Here is an 18,731-nt window from a genome sequence, read left to right on the forward strand (position 1 = left end):
AATCTGTCTGTTAGTGCCTCTGAATACCAGATGTTTTAAGCTTTTATTGCATCATTTTATTTTCCTTTCATGCTAACATTCTAGAATATCAAGTGCAGTGATTAATAAAAAAAATTGTCATATTGGTCTTTGATCATATTTACTATGAATAGGCAATTTGAGTAAGTGTTTAAGGCTTACGGCCACACTAGTTTGAGAACGCCCAATCTCATCTGACCTTTGAAGCTAAGCAAATTTGGACTTGGATAGTACTGAGGTGGGACCCTACCTAGGAATACCAGCTGCTGTAGGCTTTTCTTGCATCACTTTAATTTACATTCAAGCTGACATGCTCAAATGTGAAGTGCACTGATTAATAGAAAAAACTATCTGTTAGCACCTGGGAATAGCAGCTGCTGTAGGCTTTTCTTGCATCACTTTAATTTACTTTCAAGCTGACATGCTCAAATGTGAAGTGCAGTGATTAAATAGAAATCTTTTTGCACCAGGGAATAGCAGGTGCTGTAAGATTTTATTGCATCCCTTTAATTTATGTTCAAGCTATCATGCTCAAATTTGAAGTGCAGTGAATCATTAAATCAAACTATCTGTTAGCAACTGGGAATAGCAGATGCTGTAGGTATTTGTTGCATCACTTTAATTTACTCTGCAACTGACATGCTTCTATGTGAAGTGCACAGATTAAATAGAAATCTTTTTGCACCAGGGAATAGCAGGTGCTGTAAGATTTTATTGCATCCCTTTAATTTATGTTCAAGCTATCATGCTCAAATTTGAAGAGCAGTGAATCATTAAATCAAACTATCTGCTAGCACCTGGGAATAGCAGATGCTGTAAGTTTTTATTGCATCCCTTTAATTTATGTTCAGGCTATCATGCTCAAATTTGAAGTGCAGTGAATCATTAAATCAAACTATCTGTTAGCAACTGGGAATAGTAGATGCTGTAGGTATTTGTTGCATCACTTTAATTTATGTTCAGGCTATCATGCTCAAATTTGTAGTGCAGTGAATCATTAAATCAAAGTATCTGTTAGCTCCTGGGAATAGCAGATGCTGTAAGTTTTTATTGCATCCCTTTAATTTATGTTCAGGCTATCATGCTCAAATTTGAAGTGCAGTGAATCATTAAATCAAACTATCTGTTAGCACCTGGGAATAGCAGATGATGTAAGTTTTTATTGCATCACTTTAATTTACTCTCCAACTGACATGCGTGAATGTGAAGTGCAGTGATTAATAAAAAATCTGTCTGTTAGTGCCTCTGAATCCCAGATGTTGTAAGCTTTTATTGCATCATTTTACTTTACTTTCAAGCTAACATTCTAGAATGTCAAGTGCAGTGATTAAATACAAAAAATTGTCAGATTGGTCTTTGATCATATTTGCTATGAATAGGCAATTAGAGTACGTGTTTAAGGCTTACGGCCACACCAGTTTGAGAACGCCCAATCTTATCTGACTTTTGAAGCTAAGCAAATTTGGACCTGGATAGTACTGAGGTGGGACCCTACCTAGGAATACCAGCTGCTGTAGGCTTTTCTTGCATCACTTTAATTTACATTCAAGCTGACATGCTCAAATGTGAAGGGCACTGATTAATAGAAAAAACTATCTGTTAGCACCTGGGAATAGCATATGCTGTAGGTATTTGTTGCATCACTTTAATTTACTCTGCAACTGACATGCTTCTATGTGAAGTGCACAGATTAAATAGAAATCCTTTTGCACCAGGGAATAGCAGGTGCTTTAAGATTTTATTGCATCCCTTTAATTTATGTTCAGGCTATCATGCTCAAATTTGAAGTGCAGTGAATCATTATATCAAACTATCTGTTAGCTCCTGGGAATAGCAGATGCTGTAAGTTTTTATTGCATCCCTTTAATTTATGTTCAGGCTATCATGCTCAAATTTGAAGTGCAGTGAATCATTAAATCAAACTATCTGTTAGTTTTTATTGCATCACTTTAATTTACTTTCAAGCTGACATGCTCAAATGTGAAGTGCAGTGATTAATAAAAAAAACTATCTGTTAGCACCTGGGAATAGCAGATGCTGTAGGTATTTCTTGCATCACTTTAATTTACTCTGCAACTGACATGCTTCTATGTGCAGTGCACAGATTAAATAGAAATATTTTTGCACCAGGGAATAGCAGGTGCTGTAAGATTTTATTGCATCCCTTTAATTTATGTTCAAGCTATCATGCCCAAATTTGAAGTGCAGTGAATCATTAAATCAAACTATCTGTTAGCTCCTGGGAATAGCAGATGCTGTAGGCTTTTCTTGCATCACTTTAATTTACTTTCAAGCTGACATGCTCAAATGTGAAGTGCAGTGATTAGATAGAAATCTTTTTGCACCAGGGAATAGCAGGTTCTGTAAGATTTTATTGCATCCCTTTAATTTATGTTCAGGCTATCATGCTCAAATTTGAAGTGCAGTGAATCATTAAATCAAACTATCTGTTAGCACCTGGGAATAGCAGATGATGTAAGTTTTTATTGCATCACTTTAATTTACTCTCCAACTGACATGCGTGAATGTGAAGTGCAGTGATTAATAAAAAATCTGTCTGTTAGTGCCTCTGAATCCCAGATGTTGTAAGCTTTTATTGCATCATTTTACTTTACTTTCAAGCTAACATTCTAGAATGTCAAGTGCAGTGATTAAATACAAAAAATTGTCAGATTGGTCTTTGATCATATTTGCTATGAATAGGCAATTAGAGTACGTGTTTAAGGCTTACGGCCACACCAGTTTGAGAACGCCCAATCTTATCTGACTTTTGAAGCTAAGCAAATTTGGACCTGGATAGTACTGAGGTGGGACCCTACCTAGGAATACCAGCTGCTGTAGCCTTTTCTTGCATCACTTTAATTTACATTCAAGCTGACATGCTCAAATGTGAAGGGCACTGATTAATAGAAAAAACTATCTGTTAGCACCTGGGAATAGCATATGCTGTAGGTATTTGTTGCATCACTTTAATTTACTCTGCAACTGACATGCTTCTATGTGAAGTGCACAGATTAAATAGAAATCCTTTTGCACCAGGGAATAGCAGGTGCTTTAAGATTTTATTGCATCCCTTTAATTTATGTTCAGGCTATCATGCTCAAATTTGAAGTGCAGTGAATCATTATATCAAACTATCTGTTAGCTCCTGGGAATAGCAGATGCTGTAAGTTTTTATTGCATCCCTTTAATTTATGTTCAGGCTATCATGCTCAAATTTGAAGTGCAGTGAATCATTAAATCAAACTATCTGTTAGTTTTTATTGCATCACTTTAATTTACTTTCAAGCTGACATGCTCAAATGTGAAGTGCAGTGATTAATAAAAAAAACTATCTGTTAGCACCTGGGAATAGCAGATGCTGTAGGTATTTGTTGCATCACTTTAATTTACTCTGCAACTGACATGCTTCTATGTGCAGTGCACAGATTAAATAGAAATATTTTTGCACCAGGGAATAGCAGGTGCTGTAAGATTTTATTGCATCCCTTTAATTTATGTTCAAGCTATCATGCCCAAATTTGAAGTGCAGTGAATCATTAAATCAAACTATCTGTTAGCTCCTGGGAATAGCAGATGCTGTAGGCTTTTCTTGCATCACTTTAATTTACTTTCAAGCTGACATGCTCAAATGTGAAGTGCAGTGATTAGATAGAAATCTTTTTGCACCAGGGAATAGCAGGTTCTGTAAGATTTTATTGCATCCCTTTAATTTATGTTCAAGCTATCATGCTCAAATTTGAAGTGCAGTGAATCATTAAATCAAACTATCTGTTAGCAACTGGGAATAGCAGATGCTGTAGGTATTTGTTGCATCACTTTAATTTATTTTCAAGCTATCATGCTCAAATTTGAAGTGCAGTGAATCATTAAATCAAACTATCTGTTAGCACCTGGAAATAGCAGATGCTGTAGGTATTTGTTGCATCACTTTAATTTACTCTGCAACTGACATGCTTCTATCTGAAGTGCACAGATTAAATAGAAATCTTTTTGCACCAGGGAATAGCAGGTGCTGTAAGATTTTATTGCATCCCTTTAATTTATGTTCAGGCTATCAGGCTCATATTTGAAGTGCAGTGAATCATTAAATCAAACTATCTGTTAGCACCTGGGAATAGCAGATGCTGTAAGTTTTTATTGCATCACTTTAAATTACTCTCCAACTGACATTCGTGAATGTGAAGTGCAGTGATTAATAAAAAATCTGTCTGTTAGTGCCTCTGAATACCAGATGTTTTAAGCTTTTATTGCATCATTTTATTTTCCTTTCATGCTAACATTCTAGAATATCAAGTGCAGTGATTAATAAAAAAAATTGTCGTATTGGTCTTTGATCATATTTACTATGAATAGGCAATTTGAGTACGTGTTTAAGGCTTACGGCCACACTAGTTTGAGAACGCCCAATCTCATCTGACCTTTGAAGCTAAGCAAATTTGGACTTGGATAGTACTGAGGTGGGACCCTACCTAGGAATACCAGCTGCTGTAGGCTTTTCTTGCATCACTTTAATTTACATTCAAGCTGACATGCTCAAATGTGAAGTGCACTGATTAATAGAAAAAACTATCTGTTAGCACCTGGGAATAGCAGCTGCTGTAGGCTTTTCTTGCATCACTTTAATTTACTTTCAAGCTGACATGCTCAAATGTGAAGTGCAGTGATTAAATAGAAATCTTTTTGCACCAGGGAATAGCAGGTGCTGTAAGATTTTATTGCATCCCTTTAATTTATGTTCAAGCTATCATGCTCAAATTTGAAGTGCAGTGAATCATTAAATCAAACTATCTGTTAGCAACTGGGAATAGCAGATGCTGTAGGTATTTGTTGCATCACTTTAATTTACTCTGCAACTGACATGCTTCTATGTGAAGTGCACAGATTAAATAGAAATCTTTTTGCACCAGGGAATAGCAGGTGCTGTAAGATTTTATTGCATCCCTTTAATTTATGTTCAAGCTATCATGCTCAAATTTGAAGAGCAGTGAATCATTAAATCAAACTATCTGCTAGCACCTGGGAATAGCAGATGCTGTAAGTTTTTATTGCATCCCTTTAATTTATGTTCAGGCTATCATGCTCAAATTTGAAGTGCAGTGAATCATTACATCAAACTATCTGTTAGCAACTGGGAATAGTAGATGCTGTAGGTATTTGTTGCCTCACTTTAATTTATGTTCAGGCTATCATGCTCAAATTTGTAGTGCAGTGAATCATTAAATCAAAGTATCTGTTAGCTCCTGGGAATAGCAGATGCTGTAAGTTTTTATTGCATCCCTTTAATTTATGTTCAGGCTATCATGCTCAAATTTGAAGTGCAGTGAATCATTAAATCAAACTATCTGTTAGCTCCTGGGAATAGCAGATGCTGTAGGCTTTTCTTGCATCACTTTAATTTACTTTCAAGCTGACATGCTCAAATGTGAAGTGCAGTGATTAGATAGAAATCTTTTTGCACCAGGGAATAGCAGGTTCTGTAAGATTTTATTGCATCCCTTTAATTTATGTTCAAGCTATCATGCTCAAATTTGAAGTGCAGTGAATCATTAAATCAAACTATCTGTTAGCAACTGGGAATAGCAGATGCTGTAGGTATTTGTTGCATCACTTTAATTTATTTTCAAGCTATCATGCTCAAATTTGAAGTGCAGTGAATCATTAAATCAAACTATCTGTTAGCACCTGGGAATAGCAGATGCTGTAGGTATTTGTTGCATCACTTTAATTTACTCTGCAACTGACATGCTTCTATCTGAAGTGCACACATTAAATAGAAATCTTTTTGCACCAGGGAATAGCAGGTGCTGTAAGATTTTATTGCATCCCTTTAATTTATGTTCAGGCTATCAGGCTCATATTTGAAGTGCAGTGAATCATTAAATCAAACTATCTGTTAGCACCTGGGAATAGCAGATGCTGTAAGTTTTTATTGCATCACTTTAATTTACTCTCCAACTGACCTTCGTGAATGTGAAGTGCAGTGATTAATAAAAAATCTGTCTGTTAGTGCCTCTGAATACCAGATGTTTTAAGCTTTTATTGCATCATTTTATTTTCCTTTCATGCTAACATTCTAGAATATCAAGTGCAGTGATTAATAAAAAAAATTGTCATATTGGTCTTTGATCATATTTACTATGAATAGGCAATTTGAGTAAGTGTTTAAGGCTTACGGCCACACTAGTTTGAGAACGCCCAATCTCATCTGACCTTTGAAGCTAAGCAAATTTGGACTTGGATAGTACTGAGGTGGGACCCTACCTAGGAATACCAGCTGCTGTAGGCTTTTCTTGCATCACTTTAATTTACATTCAAGCTGACATGCTCAAATGTGAAGTGCACTGATTAATAGAAAAAACTATCTGTTAGCACCTGGGAATAGCAGCTGCTGTAGGCTTTTCTTGCATCACTTTAATTTACTTTCAAGCTGACATGCTCAAATGTGAAGTGCAGTGATTAAATAGAAATCTTTTTGCACCAGGGAATAGCAGGTGCTGTAAGATTTTATTGCATCCCTTTAATTTATGTTCAAGCTATCATGCTCAAATTTGAAGTGCAGTGAATCATTAAATCAAACTATCTGTTAGCAACTGGGAATAGCAGATGCTGTAGGTATTTGTTGCATCACTTTAATTTACTCTGCAACTGACATGCTTCTATGTGAAGTGCACAGATTAAATAGAAATCTTTTTGCACCAGGGAATAGCAGGTGCTGTAAGATTTTATTGCATCCCTTTAATTTATGTTCAAGCTATCATGCTCAAATTTGAAGAGCAGTGAATCATTAAATCAAACTATCTGCTAGCACCTGGGAATAGCAGGTGCTGTAAGTTTTTATTGCATCCCTTTAATTTATGTTCAGGCTATCATGCTCAAATTTGAAGTGCAGTGAATCATTAAATCAAACTATCTGTTAGCAACTGGGAATAGTAGATGCTGTAGGTATTTGTTGCATCACTTTAATTTATGTTCAGGCTATCATGCTCAAATTTGTAGTGCAGTGAATCATTAAATCAAAGTATCTGTTAGCTCCTGGGAATAGCAGATGCTGTAAGTTTTTATTGCATCCCTTTAATTTATGTTCAGGCTATCATGCTCAAATTTGAAGTGCAGTGAATCATTAAATCAAACTATCTGTTAGCACCTGGGAATAGCAGATGATGTAAGTTTTTATTGCATCACTTTAATTTACTCTCCAACTGACATGCGTGAATGTGAAGTGCAGTGATTAATAAAAAATCTGTCTGTTAGTGCCTCTGAATCCCAGATGTTGTAAGCTTTTATTGCATCATTTTACTTTACTTTCAAGCTAACATTCTAGAATGTCAAGTGCAGTGATTAAATACAAAAAATTGTCAGATTGGTCTTTGATCATATTTGCTATGAATAGGCAATTAGAGTACGTGTTTAAGGCTTACGGCCACACCAGTTTGAGAACGCCCAATCTTATCTGACTTTTGAAGCTAAGCAAATTTGGACCTGGATAGTACTGAGGTGGGACCCTACCTAGGAATACCAGCTGCTGTAGGCTTTTCTTGCATCACTTTAATTTACATTCAAGCTGACATGCTCAAATGTGAAGGGCACTGATTAATAGAAAAAACTATCTGTTAGCACCTGGGAATAGCATATGCTGTAGGTATTTGTTGCATCACTTTAATTTACTCTGCAACTGACATGCTTCTATGTGAAGTGCACAGATTAAATAGAAATCCTTTTGCACCAGGGAATAGCAGGTGCTTTAAGATTTTATTGCATCCCTTTAATTTATGTTCAGGCTATCATGCTCAAATTTGAAGTGCAGTGAATCATTATATCAAACTATCTGTTAGCTCCTGGGAATAGCAGATGCTGTAAGTTTTTATTGCATCCCTTTAATTTATGTTCAGGCTATCATGCTCAAATTTGAAGTGCAGTGAATCATTAAATCAAACTATCTGTTAGTTTTTATTGCATCACTTTAATTTACTTTCAAGCTGACATGCTCAAATGTGAAGTGCAGTGATTAATAAAAAAAACTATCTGTTAGCACCTGGGAATAGCAGATGCTGTAGGTATTTGTTGCATCACTTTAATTTACTCTGCAACTGACATGCTTCTATGTGCAGTGCACAGATTAAATAGAAATATTTTTGCACCAGGGAATAGCAGGTGCTGTAAGATTTTATTGCATCCCTTTAATTTATGTTCAAGCTATCATGCCCAAATTTGAAGTGCAGTGAATCATTAAATCAAACTATCTGTTAGCTCCTGGGAATAGCAGATGCTGTAGGCTTTTCTTGCATCACTTTAATTTACTTTCAAGCTGACATGCTCAAATGTGAAGTGCAGTGATTAGATAGAAATCTTTTTGCACCAGGGAATAGCAGGTTCTGTAAGATTTTATTGCATCCCTTTAATTTATGTTCAAGCTATCATGCTCAAATTTGAAGTGCAGTGAATCATTAAATCAAACTATCTGTTAGCAACTGGGAATAGCAGATGCTGTAGGTATTTGTTGCATCACTTTAATTTATTTTCAAGCTATCATGCTCAAATTTGAAGTGCAGTGAATCATTAAATCAAACTATCTGTTAGCACCTGGAAATAGCAGATGCTGTAGGTATTTGTTGCATCACTTTAATTTACTCTGCAACTGACATGCTTCTATCTGAAGTGCACACATTAAATAGAAATCTTTTTGCACCAGGGAATAGCAGGTGCTGTAAGATTTTATTGCATCCCTTTAATTTATGTTCAGGCTATCAGGCTCATATTTGAAGTGCAGTGAATCATTAAATCAAACTATCTGTTAGCACCTGGGAATAGCAGATGCTGTAAGTTTTTATTGCATCACTTTAATTTACTCTCCAACTGACCTTCGTGAATGTGAAGTGCAGTGATTAATAAAAAATCTGTCTGTTAGTGCCTCTGAATACCAGATGTTTTAAGCTTTTATTGCATCATTTTATTTTCCTTTCATGCTAACATTCTAGAATATCAAGTGCAGTGATTAATAAAAAAAATTGTCATATTGGTCTTTGATCATATTTACTATGAATAGGCAATTTGAGTAAGTGTTTAAGGCTTACGGCCACACTAGTTTGAGAACGCCCAATCTCATCTGACCTTTGAAGCTAAGCAAATTTGGACTTGGATAGTACTGAGGTGGGACCCTACCTAGGAATACCAGCTGCTGTAGGCTTTTCTTGCATCACTTTAATTTACATTCAAGCTGACATGCTCAAATGTGAAGTGCACTGATTAATAGAAAAAACTATCTGTTAGCACCTGGGAATAGCAGCTGCTGTAGGCTTTTCTTGCATCACTTTAATTTACTTTCAAGCTGACATGCTCAAATGTGAAGTGCACTGATTAATAGAAAAAACTATCTGTTAGCACCTGGGAATAGCAGCTGCTGTAGGCTTTTCTTGCATCACTTTAATTTACTTTCAAGCTGACATGCTCAAATGTGAAGTGCAGTGATTAAATAGAAATCTTTTTGCACCAGGGAAGAGCAGGTGCTGTAAGATTTTATTGCATCCATTTAATTTATGTTCAAGCTATCATGCTCAAATTTGAAGTGCAGTGAATCATTAAATCAAACTATCTGTTAGCAACTGGGAATAGCAGATGCTGTAGGTATTTGTTGCATCACTTTAATTTATGTTCAAGCTATCATGCTCAAATTTGAAGTGCAGTGAATCATTAAATCAAACTATCTGTTAGCACCTGGGAATAGCAGATGCTGTAGGTATTTGTTGCATCACTTTAATTTGCTCTGCAACTGACATGCTTCTATGTGAAGTGCACAGATTAAATAGAAATCTTTTTGCACCAGGGAATAGCAGGTGCTGTAAGATTTTATTGCATCCCTTTAATTTATGTTCAAGCTATCATGCTCAAATTTGAAGAGCAGTGAATCATTAAATCAAACTATCTGTTAGCACCTGGGAATAGCAGATGCTGTAAGTTTTTATTGCATCCCTTTAATTTATGTTCAGGCTATCATGCTCAAATTTGAAGTGCAGTGAATCATTAAATCAAACTATCTGTTAGCACCTGGGAATAGCAGATGATGTAAGTTTTTATTGCATCACTTTAATTTACTCTCCAACTGACATGCGTGAATGTGAAGTGCAGTGATTAATAAAAAATCTGTCTGGTAGTGCCTCTGAATCCCAGATGTTGTAAGCTTTTATTGCATCATTTTAATTTACTTTCAAGCTAACATTCTAGAATGTCAAGTGCAGTGATTAAATACAAAAAATTGTCAGATTGGTCTTTGATCATATTTGCTATGAATAGGCAATTAGAGTAAGTGTTTAAGGCTTACGGCCACACCAGTTTGAGAACGCCCAATCTTATCTGACCTTTGAAGCTAAGCAAATTTGGACCTGGATAGTACTGAGGTGGGACCCTACCTAGGAATACCAGCTGCTGTAGGCTTTTCTTGCATCACTTTAATTTACATTCAAGCTGACATGCTCAAATGTGAAGGGCACTGATTAATAGAAAAAACTATCTGTTAGCACCTGGGAATAGCATATGCTGTAGGTATTTGTTGCATCACTTTAATTTACTCTGCAACTGACATGCTTCTATGTGAAGTGCACAGATTAAATAGAAATCCTTTTGCACCAGGGAATAGCAGGTGCTTTAAGATTTTATTGCATCCCTTTAATTTATGTTCAGGCTATCATGCTCAAATTTGAAGTGCAGTGAATCATTATATCAAACTATCTGTTAACACCTGGGAATAGCAGATGCTGTAAGTTTTTATTGCATCCCCTTAATTTATGTTCAGGCTATCATGCTCAAATTTGAAGTGCAGTGAATCATTACATCAAACTATCTGTTAGCTCCTGGGAATAGCAGATGCTGTAAGTTTTTATTGCATCCCTTTAATTTATGTTCAGGCTATCATGCTCAAATTTGAAGTGCAGTGAATCATTAAATCAAACTATCTGTTAGTTTTTATTGCATCACTTTAATTTACTTTCAAGCTGACATGCTCAAATGTGAAGTGCACAGATTAAATAGAAATCCTTTTGCACCAGGGAATAGCAGTGAATCATTAAATCAAACTATCTGTTAGTTTTTATTGCATCACTTTAATTTACTTTCAAGCTGACATGCTCAAATGTGAAGTGCAGTGATTAATAAAAAAAACTATCTGTTAGCACCTGGGAATAGCAGATGCTGTAGGTATTTGTTGCATCACTTTAATTTACTATGCAACTGACATGCTTCTATGTGCAGTGCACAGATTAAATAGAAATATTTTTGCACCAGGGAATAGCAGGTGCTGTAAGATTTTATTGCATCCCTTTAATTTATGTTCAAGCTATCATGCCCAAATTTGAAGTGCAGTGAATCATTAAATCAAACTATCTGTTAGCTCCTGGGAATAGCAGATGCTGTAGGCTTTTCTTGCATCACTTTAATTTACTTTCAAGCTGACATGCTCAAATGTGAAGTGCAGTGATTAGATAGAAATCTTTTTGCACCAGAGAATAGCAGGTGCTGTAAGATTTTATTGCATCCCTTTAATTTATGTTCAAGCTATCATGCTCAAATTTGAAGTGCAGTGAATCATTAAATCAAACTATCTGTTAGCAACTGGGAATAGCAGATGCTGTAGGTATTTGTTGCATCACTTTAATTTATTTTCAAGCTATCATGCTCAAATTTGAAGTGCAGTGAATCATTAAATCAAACTATCTGTTAGCACCTGGGAATAGCAGATGCTGTAGGTATTTGTTGCATCACTTTAATTTACTCTGCAACTGACATGCTTCTATCTGAAGTGCACACATTAAATAGAAATCTTTTTGCACCAGGGAATAGCAGGTGCTGTAAGATTTTATTGCATCCCTTTAATTTATGTTCAGGCTATCAGGCTCATATTTGAAGTGCAGTGAATCATTAAATCAAACTATCTGTTAGCACCTGGGAATAGCAGATGCTGTAAGTTTTTATTGCATCACTTTGAATTACTCTCCAACTGACCTTCGTGAATGTGAAGTGCAGTGATTAATAAAAAATCTGTCTGTTAGTGCCTCTGAATACCAGATGTTTTAAGCTTTTATTGCATCATTTTATTTTCCTTTCATGCTAACATTCTAGAATATCAAGTGCAGTGATTAATAAAAAAAATTGTCATATTGGTCTTTGATCATATTTACTATGAATAGGCAATTTGAGTAAGTGTTTAAGGCTTACGGCCACACTAGTTTGAGAACGCCCAATCTCATCTGACCTTTGAAGCTAAGCAAATTTGGACTTGGATAGTACTGAGGTGGGACCCTACCTAGGAATACCAGCTGCTGTAGGCTTTTCTTGCATCACTTTAATTTACATTCAAGCTGACATGCTCAAATGTGAAGTGCACTGATTAATAGAAAAAACTATCTGTTAGCACCTGGGAATAGCAGCTGCTGTAGGCTTTTCTTGCATCACTTTAATTTACTTTCAAGCTGACATGCTCAAATGTGAAGTGCAGTGATTAAATAGAAATCTTTTTGCACCAGGGAAGAGCAGGTGCTATAAGATTTTATTGCATCCCTTTAATTTATGTTCAAGCTATCATGCTCCAATTTGAAGTGCAGTGAATCATTAAATCAAACTATCTGTTAGCAACTGGGAATAGCAGATGCTGTAGGTATTTGTTGCATCACTTTAATTTACATTCAAGCTGACATGCTCAAATGTGAAGGGCACTGATTAATAGAAAAAACTATCTGTTAGCACCTGGGAATAGCATATGCTGTAGGTATTTGTTGCATCACTTTAATTTACTCTGCAACTGACATGCTTCTATGTGAAGTGCACAGATTAAATAGAAATCCTTTTGCACCAGGGAATAGCAGGTGCTTTAAGATTTTATTGCATCCCTTTAATTTATGTTCAGGCTATCATGCTCAAATTTGAAGTGCAGTGAATCATTATATCAAACTATCTGTTAACACCTGGGAATAGCAGATGCTGTAAGTTTTTATTGCATCCCCTTAATTTATGTTCAGGCTATCATGCTCAAATTTGAAGTGCAGTGAATCATTACATCAAACTATCTGTTAGCTCCTGGGAATAGCAGATGCTGTAAGTTTTTATTGCATCCCTTTAATTTATGTTCAGGCTATCATGCTCAAATTTGAAGTGCAGTGAATCATTAAATCAAACTATCTGTTAGTTTTTATTGCATCACTTTAATTTACTTTCAAGCTGACATGCTCAAATGTGAAGTGCAGTGATTAATAAAAAAAACTATCTGTTAGCACCTGGGAATAGCAGATGCTGTAGGTATTTGTTGCATCACTTTAATTTACTCTGCAACTGACATGCTTCTATGTGCAGTGCACAGATTAAATAGAAATATTTTTGCACCAGGGAATAGCAGGTGCTGTAAGATTTTATTGCATCCCTTTAATTTATGTTCAAGCTATCATGCCCAAACTTGAAGTGCAGTGAATCATTAAATCAAACTATCTGTTAGCTCCTGGGAATAGCAGATGCTGTAGGCTTTTCTTGCATCACTTTAATTTACTTTCAAGCTGACATGCTCAAATGTGAAGTGCAGTGATTAAATAGAAATCTTTGTGCACCAGGGAATAGCAGGTGCTGTAAGATTTTATTGCATCCCTTTAATTTATGTTCAAGCTATCATGCTCAAATTTGAAGTGCAGTGAATCATTAAATCAAACTATCTGTTAGCAACTGGGAATAGCAGATGCTGTAGGTATTTGTTGCATCACTTTAATTTATTTTCAAGCTATCATGCTCAAATTTGAAGTGCAGTGAATCATTAAATCAAACTATCTGTTAGCACCTGGGAATAGCAGATGCTGTAGGTATTTGTTGCATCACTTTAATTTACTCTGCAACTGACATGCTTCTATCTGAAGTGCACAGATTAAATAGAAATCTTTTTGCACCAGGGAATAGCAGGTGCTGTAAGATTTTATTGCATCCCTTTAATTTATGTTCAAGCTATCATGCTCAAATTTGAAGTGCAGTGAATCATTAAATCAAACTATCTGTTAGCAACTGGGAATAGCAGATGCTGTAGGTATTTGTTGCATCACTTTAATTTATGTTCAGGCTATCATGCTCAAATTTGTAGTGCACTGAATCATTAAATCAAAGTATCTGTTAGCTCCTGGGAATAGCAGATGCTGTAAGTTTTTATTGCATCCCTTTAATTTATGTTCACGCTATCATGCTCAAATTTGAAGTGCAGTGAATCATTAAATCAAACTATATGTTAGCAACTGGGAATAGCAGATGCTGTAGGTATTTGTTGCATCACTTTAATTTACTCTGCAACTGACATGCTTCTATGTGAAGTGCACAGATTAAATAGAAATCTTTTTGCACCAGGGAATAGCAGGTGCTGTAAGATTTTATTGCTTCCCTTTAATTTATGTTCAAGCTATCATGCTCAAATTTGAAGTGCAGTGAATCATTAAATCAAACTATCTGTTAGCAACTGGGAATAGTAGATGCTGTAGGTATTTGTTGCATCACTTTAATTTATGTTCAGGCTATCATGCTCAAATTTGTAGTGCAGTGAATCATTAAATCAAAGTATCTGTTAGCTCCTGGGAATAGCAGATGCTGTAAGTTTTTATTGCATCCCTTTAATTTATGTTCAGGCTATCATGCTCAAATTTGAAGTGCAGTGAATCATTAAATCAAACTATCTGTTAGCACCTGGGAATAGCAGATGCTGTAAGTTTTTATTGCATCACTTTAATTTACTCTCCAACTGACATGCGTGAATGTGAAGTGCAGTGATTAATAAAAAATCTGTCTGTTAGTGCCTCTGAATCCCAGATGTTGTAAGCTTTTATTGCATCATTTTAATTTACTTTCAAGATAACATTCTAGAATGTCAAGTGCAGTGCTTAAATAAAAAAAATTGTCAGATTGGTCTTTGATCATATTTGCTATGAATAGGCAATTAGAGTCAGTGTTTAATGCTTACGGCCACACCAGTTTGAGAACGCCCAATCTCATCTGACCTTTGAAACTAAGCAAATTTGGACCTGGATAGTACTGAGGTGGGACCCTACCTAGGAATACCAGCTGCTGTAGGCTTTTCTTGCATCACTTTAATTTACTTTCAAGCTGACATGCTCAAATGTGAAGTAAAGTGATTAATAGAAAAAACTATCTGTTAGCACCTGGGAATAGCAGCTGCTGTAGGCTTTTCTTGCATCACTTTAATTTACTTTCAAGCTGACATGCTCAAATGTGAAGTGCAGTGATTAAATAGAAATCTTTTTGCACCAGGGAATAGCAGGTGCTTTAAGATTTTATTGCATCCCTTTAATTTATGTTCAGGCTATCATGCTCAAATTTGAAGTGCAGTGAATCATTATATCAAACTATCTGTTAACACCTGGGAATAGCAGATGCTGTAAGTTTTTATTGCATCCCCTTAATTTATGTTCAGGCTATCATGCTCAAATTTGAAGTGCAGTGAATCATTACATCAAACTATCTGTTAGCTCCTGGGAATAGCAGATGCTGTAAGTTTTTATTGCATCCCTTTAATTTATGTTCAGGCTATCATGCTCAAATTTGAAGTGCAGTGAATCATTAAATCAAACTATCTGTTAGTTTTTATTGCATCACTTTAATTTACTTTCAAGCTGACATGCTCAAATGTGAAGTGCAGTGATTAATAAAAAAAACTATCTGTTAGCACCTGGGAATAGCAGATGCTGTAGGTATTTGTTGCATCACTTTAATTTACTCTGCAACTGACATGCTTCTATGTGCAGTGCACAGATTAAATAGAAATATTTTTGCACCAGGGAATAGCAGGTGCTGTAAGATTTTATTGCATCCCTTTAATTTATGTTCAAGCTATCATGCCCAAAATTGAAGTGCAGTGAATCATTAAATCAAACTATCTGTTAGCTCCTGGGAATAGCAGATGCTGTAGGCTTTTCTTGCATCACTTTAATTTACTTTCAAGCTGACATGCTCAAATGTGAAGTGCAGTGATTAAATAGAAATCTTTTTGCACCAGGGAATAGCAGGTGCTGTAAGATTTTATTGCATCCCTTTAATTTATGTTCAAGCTATCATGCTCAAATTTGAAGTGCAGTGAATCATTAATTCAAACTATCTGTTAGAACCTGGGAATAGCAGATGCTGTAGGTATTTGTTGCATCACTTTAATTTACTCTGCAACTGACATGCTTCTATCTGAAGTGCACAGATTAAATAGAAATATTTTTGCACCAGGGAATAGCAGGTGCTGTAAGATTTTATTGCATCCCTTTAATTTATGTTCAGGCTATCAGGCTCAAATTTGAAGTGCAGTGAATCATTAAATCAAACTATCTGTTAGCACCTGGGAATAGCAGATGCTGTAAGTTTTTATTGCATCACTTTAAATTACTCTCCAACTGACATTCGTGAATGTGAAGTGCAGTGATTAATAAAAAATCTGTCTGTTAGTGCCTCTGAATACCAGATGTTTTAAGCTTTTATTGCATCATTTTATTTTCCTTTCATGCTAACATTCTAGAATATCAAGTGCAGTGATGAATAAAAAAAATTGTCATATTGGTCTTTGATCATATTTACTATGAATAGGCAATTTGAGTAAGTGTTTAAGGCTTACGGCCACACTAGTTTGAGAACGCCCAATCTCATCTGACCTTTAAAGCTAAGCAAATTTGGACTTGGATAGTAATGAGGTGGGACCCTACCTAAGAATACCAGCTGCTGTAGGCTTTTCTTGCATCACTTTAATTTACATTCAAGCTGACATGCTCAAATGTGAAGTGCACTGATTAATAGAAAAAACTATCTGTTAGCACCTGGGAATAGCAGCTGCTGTAGGCTTTTCTTGCATCACTTTAATTTACTTTCAAGCTGACATGCTCAAATGTGAAGTGCAGTGATTAAATAGAAATCTTTTTGCACCAGGGAATAGCAGGTGCTGTAAGATTTTATTGCATCCCTTTAATTTATGTTCAAGCTATCATGCTCAAATTTGAAGTGCAGTGAATCATTAAATCAAACTATCTGTTAGCAACTGGGAATAGCAGATGCTGTAGGTATTTGTTGCATCACTTTAATTTACTCTGCAACTGACATGCTTCTATGTGCAGTGCACAGATTAAATAGAAATATTTTTGCACCAGGGAATAGCAGGTGCTGTAAGATTTTATTGCATCCCTTTAATTTATGTTCAAGCTATCATGCCCAAATTTGAAGTGCAGTGAATCATTAAATCAAACTATCTGTTAGCTCCTGGGAATAGCAGATGCTGTAGGCTTTTCTTGCATCACTTTAATTTACTTTCAAGCTGACATGCTCAAATGTGAAGTGCAGTGATTAAATAGAAATCTTTGTGCACCAGGGAATAGCAGGTGCTGTAAGATTTTATTGCATCCCTTTAATTTATGTTCAAGCTATCATGCTCAAATTTGAAGTGCAGTGAATCATTAAATCAAACTATCTGTTAGCAACTGGGAATAGCAGATGCTGTAGGTATTTGTTGCATCACTTTAATTTATTTTCAAGCTATCATGCTCAAATTTGAAGTGCAGTGAATCATTAAATCAAACTATCTGTTAGCACCTGGGAATAGCAGATGCTGTAGGTATTTGTTGCATCACTTTAATTTACTCTGCAACTGACATGCTTCTATCTGAAGTGCACAGATTAAATAGAAATCTTTTTGCACCAGGGAATAGCAGGTGCTGTAAGATTTTATTGCATCCCTTTAATTTATGTTCAAGCTATCATGCTCAAATTTGAAGTGCAGTGAATCATTAAATCAAACTATCTGTTAGCAACTGGGAATAGCAGATGCTGTAGGTATTTGTTGCATCACTTTAATTTATGTTCAGGCTATCATGCTCAAATTTGTAGTGCACTGAATCATTAAATCAAAGTATCTGTTAGCTCCTGGGAATAGCAGATGCTGTAAGTTTTTATTGCATCCCTTTAATTTATGTTCAGGCTATCATGCTCAAATTTGAAGTGCAGTGAATCATTAAATCAAACTATCTGTTAGCAACTGGGAATAGCAGATGCTGTAGGTATTTGTTGCATCACTTTAATTTATGTTCAAGCTATCATGCTCAAATTTGAAGTGCAGTGAATCATTAAATCAAACTATCTGTTAGCACCTGGGAATAGCAGATGCTGTAGGTATTTGTTGCATCACTTTAATTTGCTCTGCAACTGACATGCTTCTATGTGAAGTGCACAGATTAAATAGAAATCTTTTTGCACCAGGGAATAGCAGGTGCTGTAAGATTTTATTGCATCCCTTTAATTTATGTTCAAGCTATCATGCTCAAATTTGAAGAGCAGTGAATCATTAAATCAAACTATCTGTTAGCACCTGGGAATAGCAGATGCTGTAAGTTTTTATTGCATCACTTTAATTTACTCTCCAACTGACATGCGTGAATGTGAAGTGCAGTGATTAATAACAAATCTGTCTGTTAGTGCCTCTGAATCCCAGATGTTGTAAGCTTTTATTGCATCATTTTAATTTACTTTCAAGCTAACATTCTAGAATGTCAAGTGCAGTGATTAAATAAAAAAAATTGTCAGATTGGTCTTTGATCATATTTGCTATGAATACGCAATTAGAGTAAGTGTTTAAGGCTTACGGCCACACCAGGTTGAGCACGCCCAATCTCATCTGACCTTTGAAGCTAAGTAAATTTGGACCTGGATAGTACTGAGGTGGG

General features: G+C 35.6%; 9 pseudogenes; all 9 read left to right on the plus strand.

Annotated features, from left to right (window-relative positions):
* The first annotated feature begins 174 nt into the window (after positions 1-174).
* LOC145645118 (5S ribosomal RNA) lies at positions 175-293 on the plus strand (annotated as a pseudogene).
* Positions 294-1,419: 1,126 nt separating this feature from the next.
* Positions 1,420-1,538, plus strand: LOC145646222 (5S ribosomal RNA; annotated as a pseudogene).
* A 2,858-nt stretch (positions 1,539-4,396) lies between these two features.
* On the plus strand, positions 4,397-4,515 carry LOC145645119 (5S ribosomal RNA; annotated as a pseudogene).
* Positions 4,516-6,188: 1,673 nt separating this feature from the next.
* On the plus strand, positions 6,189-6,307 carry LOC145645120 (5S ribosomal RNA; annotated as a pseudogene).
* A 1,126-nt stretch (positions 6,308-7,433) lies between these two features.
* On the plus strand, positions 7,434-7,552 carry LOC145646223 (5S ribosomal RNA; annotated as a pseudogene).
* A 1,534-nt stretch (positions 7,553-9,086) lies between these two features.
* On the plus strand, positions 9,087-9,205 carry LOC145645121 (5S ribosomal RNA; annotated as a pseudogene).
* Positions 9,206-10,330: 1,125 nt separating this feature from the next.
* Positions 10,331-10,449, plus strand: LOC145645597 (5S ribosomal RNA; annotated as a pseudogene).
* A 1,770-nt stretch (positions 10,450-12,219) lies between these two features.
* On the plus strand, positions 12,220-12,338 carry LOC145645122 (5S ribosomal RNA; annotated as a pseudogene).
* A 2,642-nt stretch (positions 12,339-14,980) lies between these two features.
* On the plus strand, positions 14,981-15,099 carry LOC145645802 (5S ribosomal RNA; annotated as a pseudogene).
* Positions 15,100-18,731: the final 3,632 nt, after the last annotated feature.

The sequence above is a fragment of the Electrophorus electricus genome, chromosome 13 (genome assembly GCF_041902795.1).
Source record: "Electrophorus electricus isolate QZ-2024a chromosome 13, ASM4190279v1, whole genome shotgun sequence".
Classification (NCBI taxonomy): domain Eukaryota; kingdom Metazoa; phylum Chordata; class Actinopteri; order Gymnotiformes; family Gymnotidae; genus Electrophorus; species Electrophorus electricus.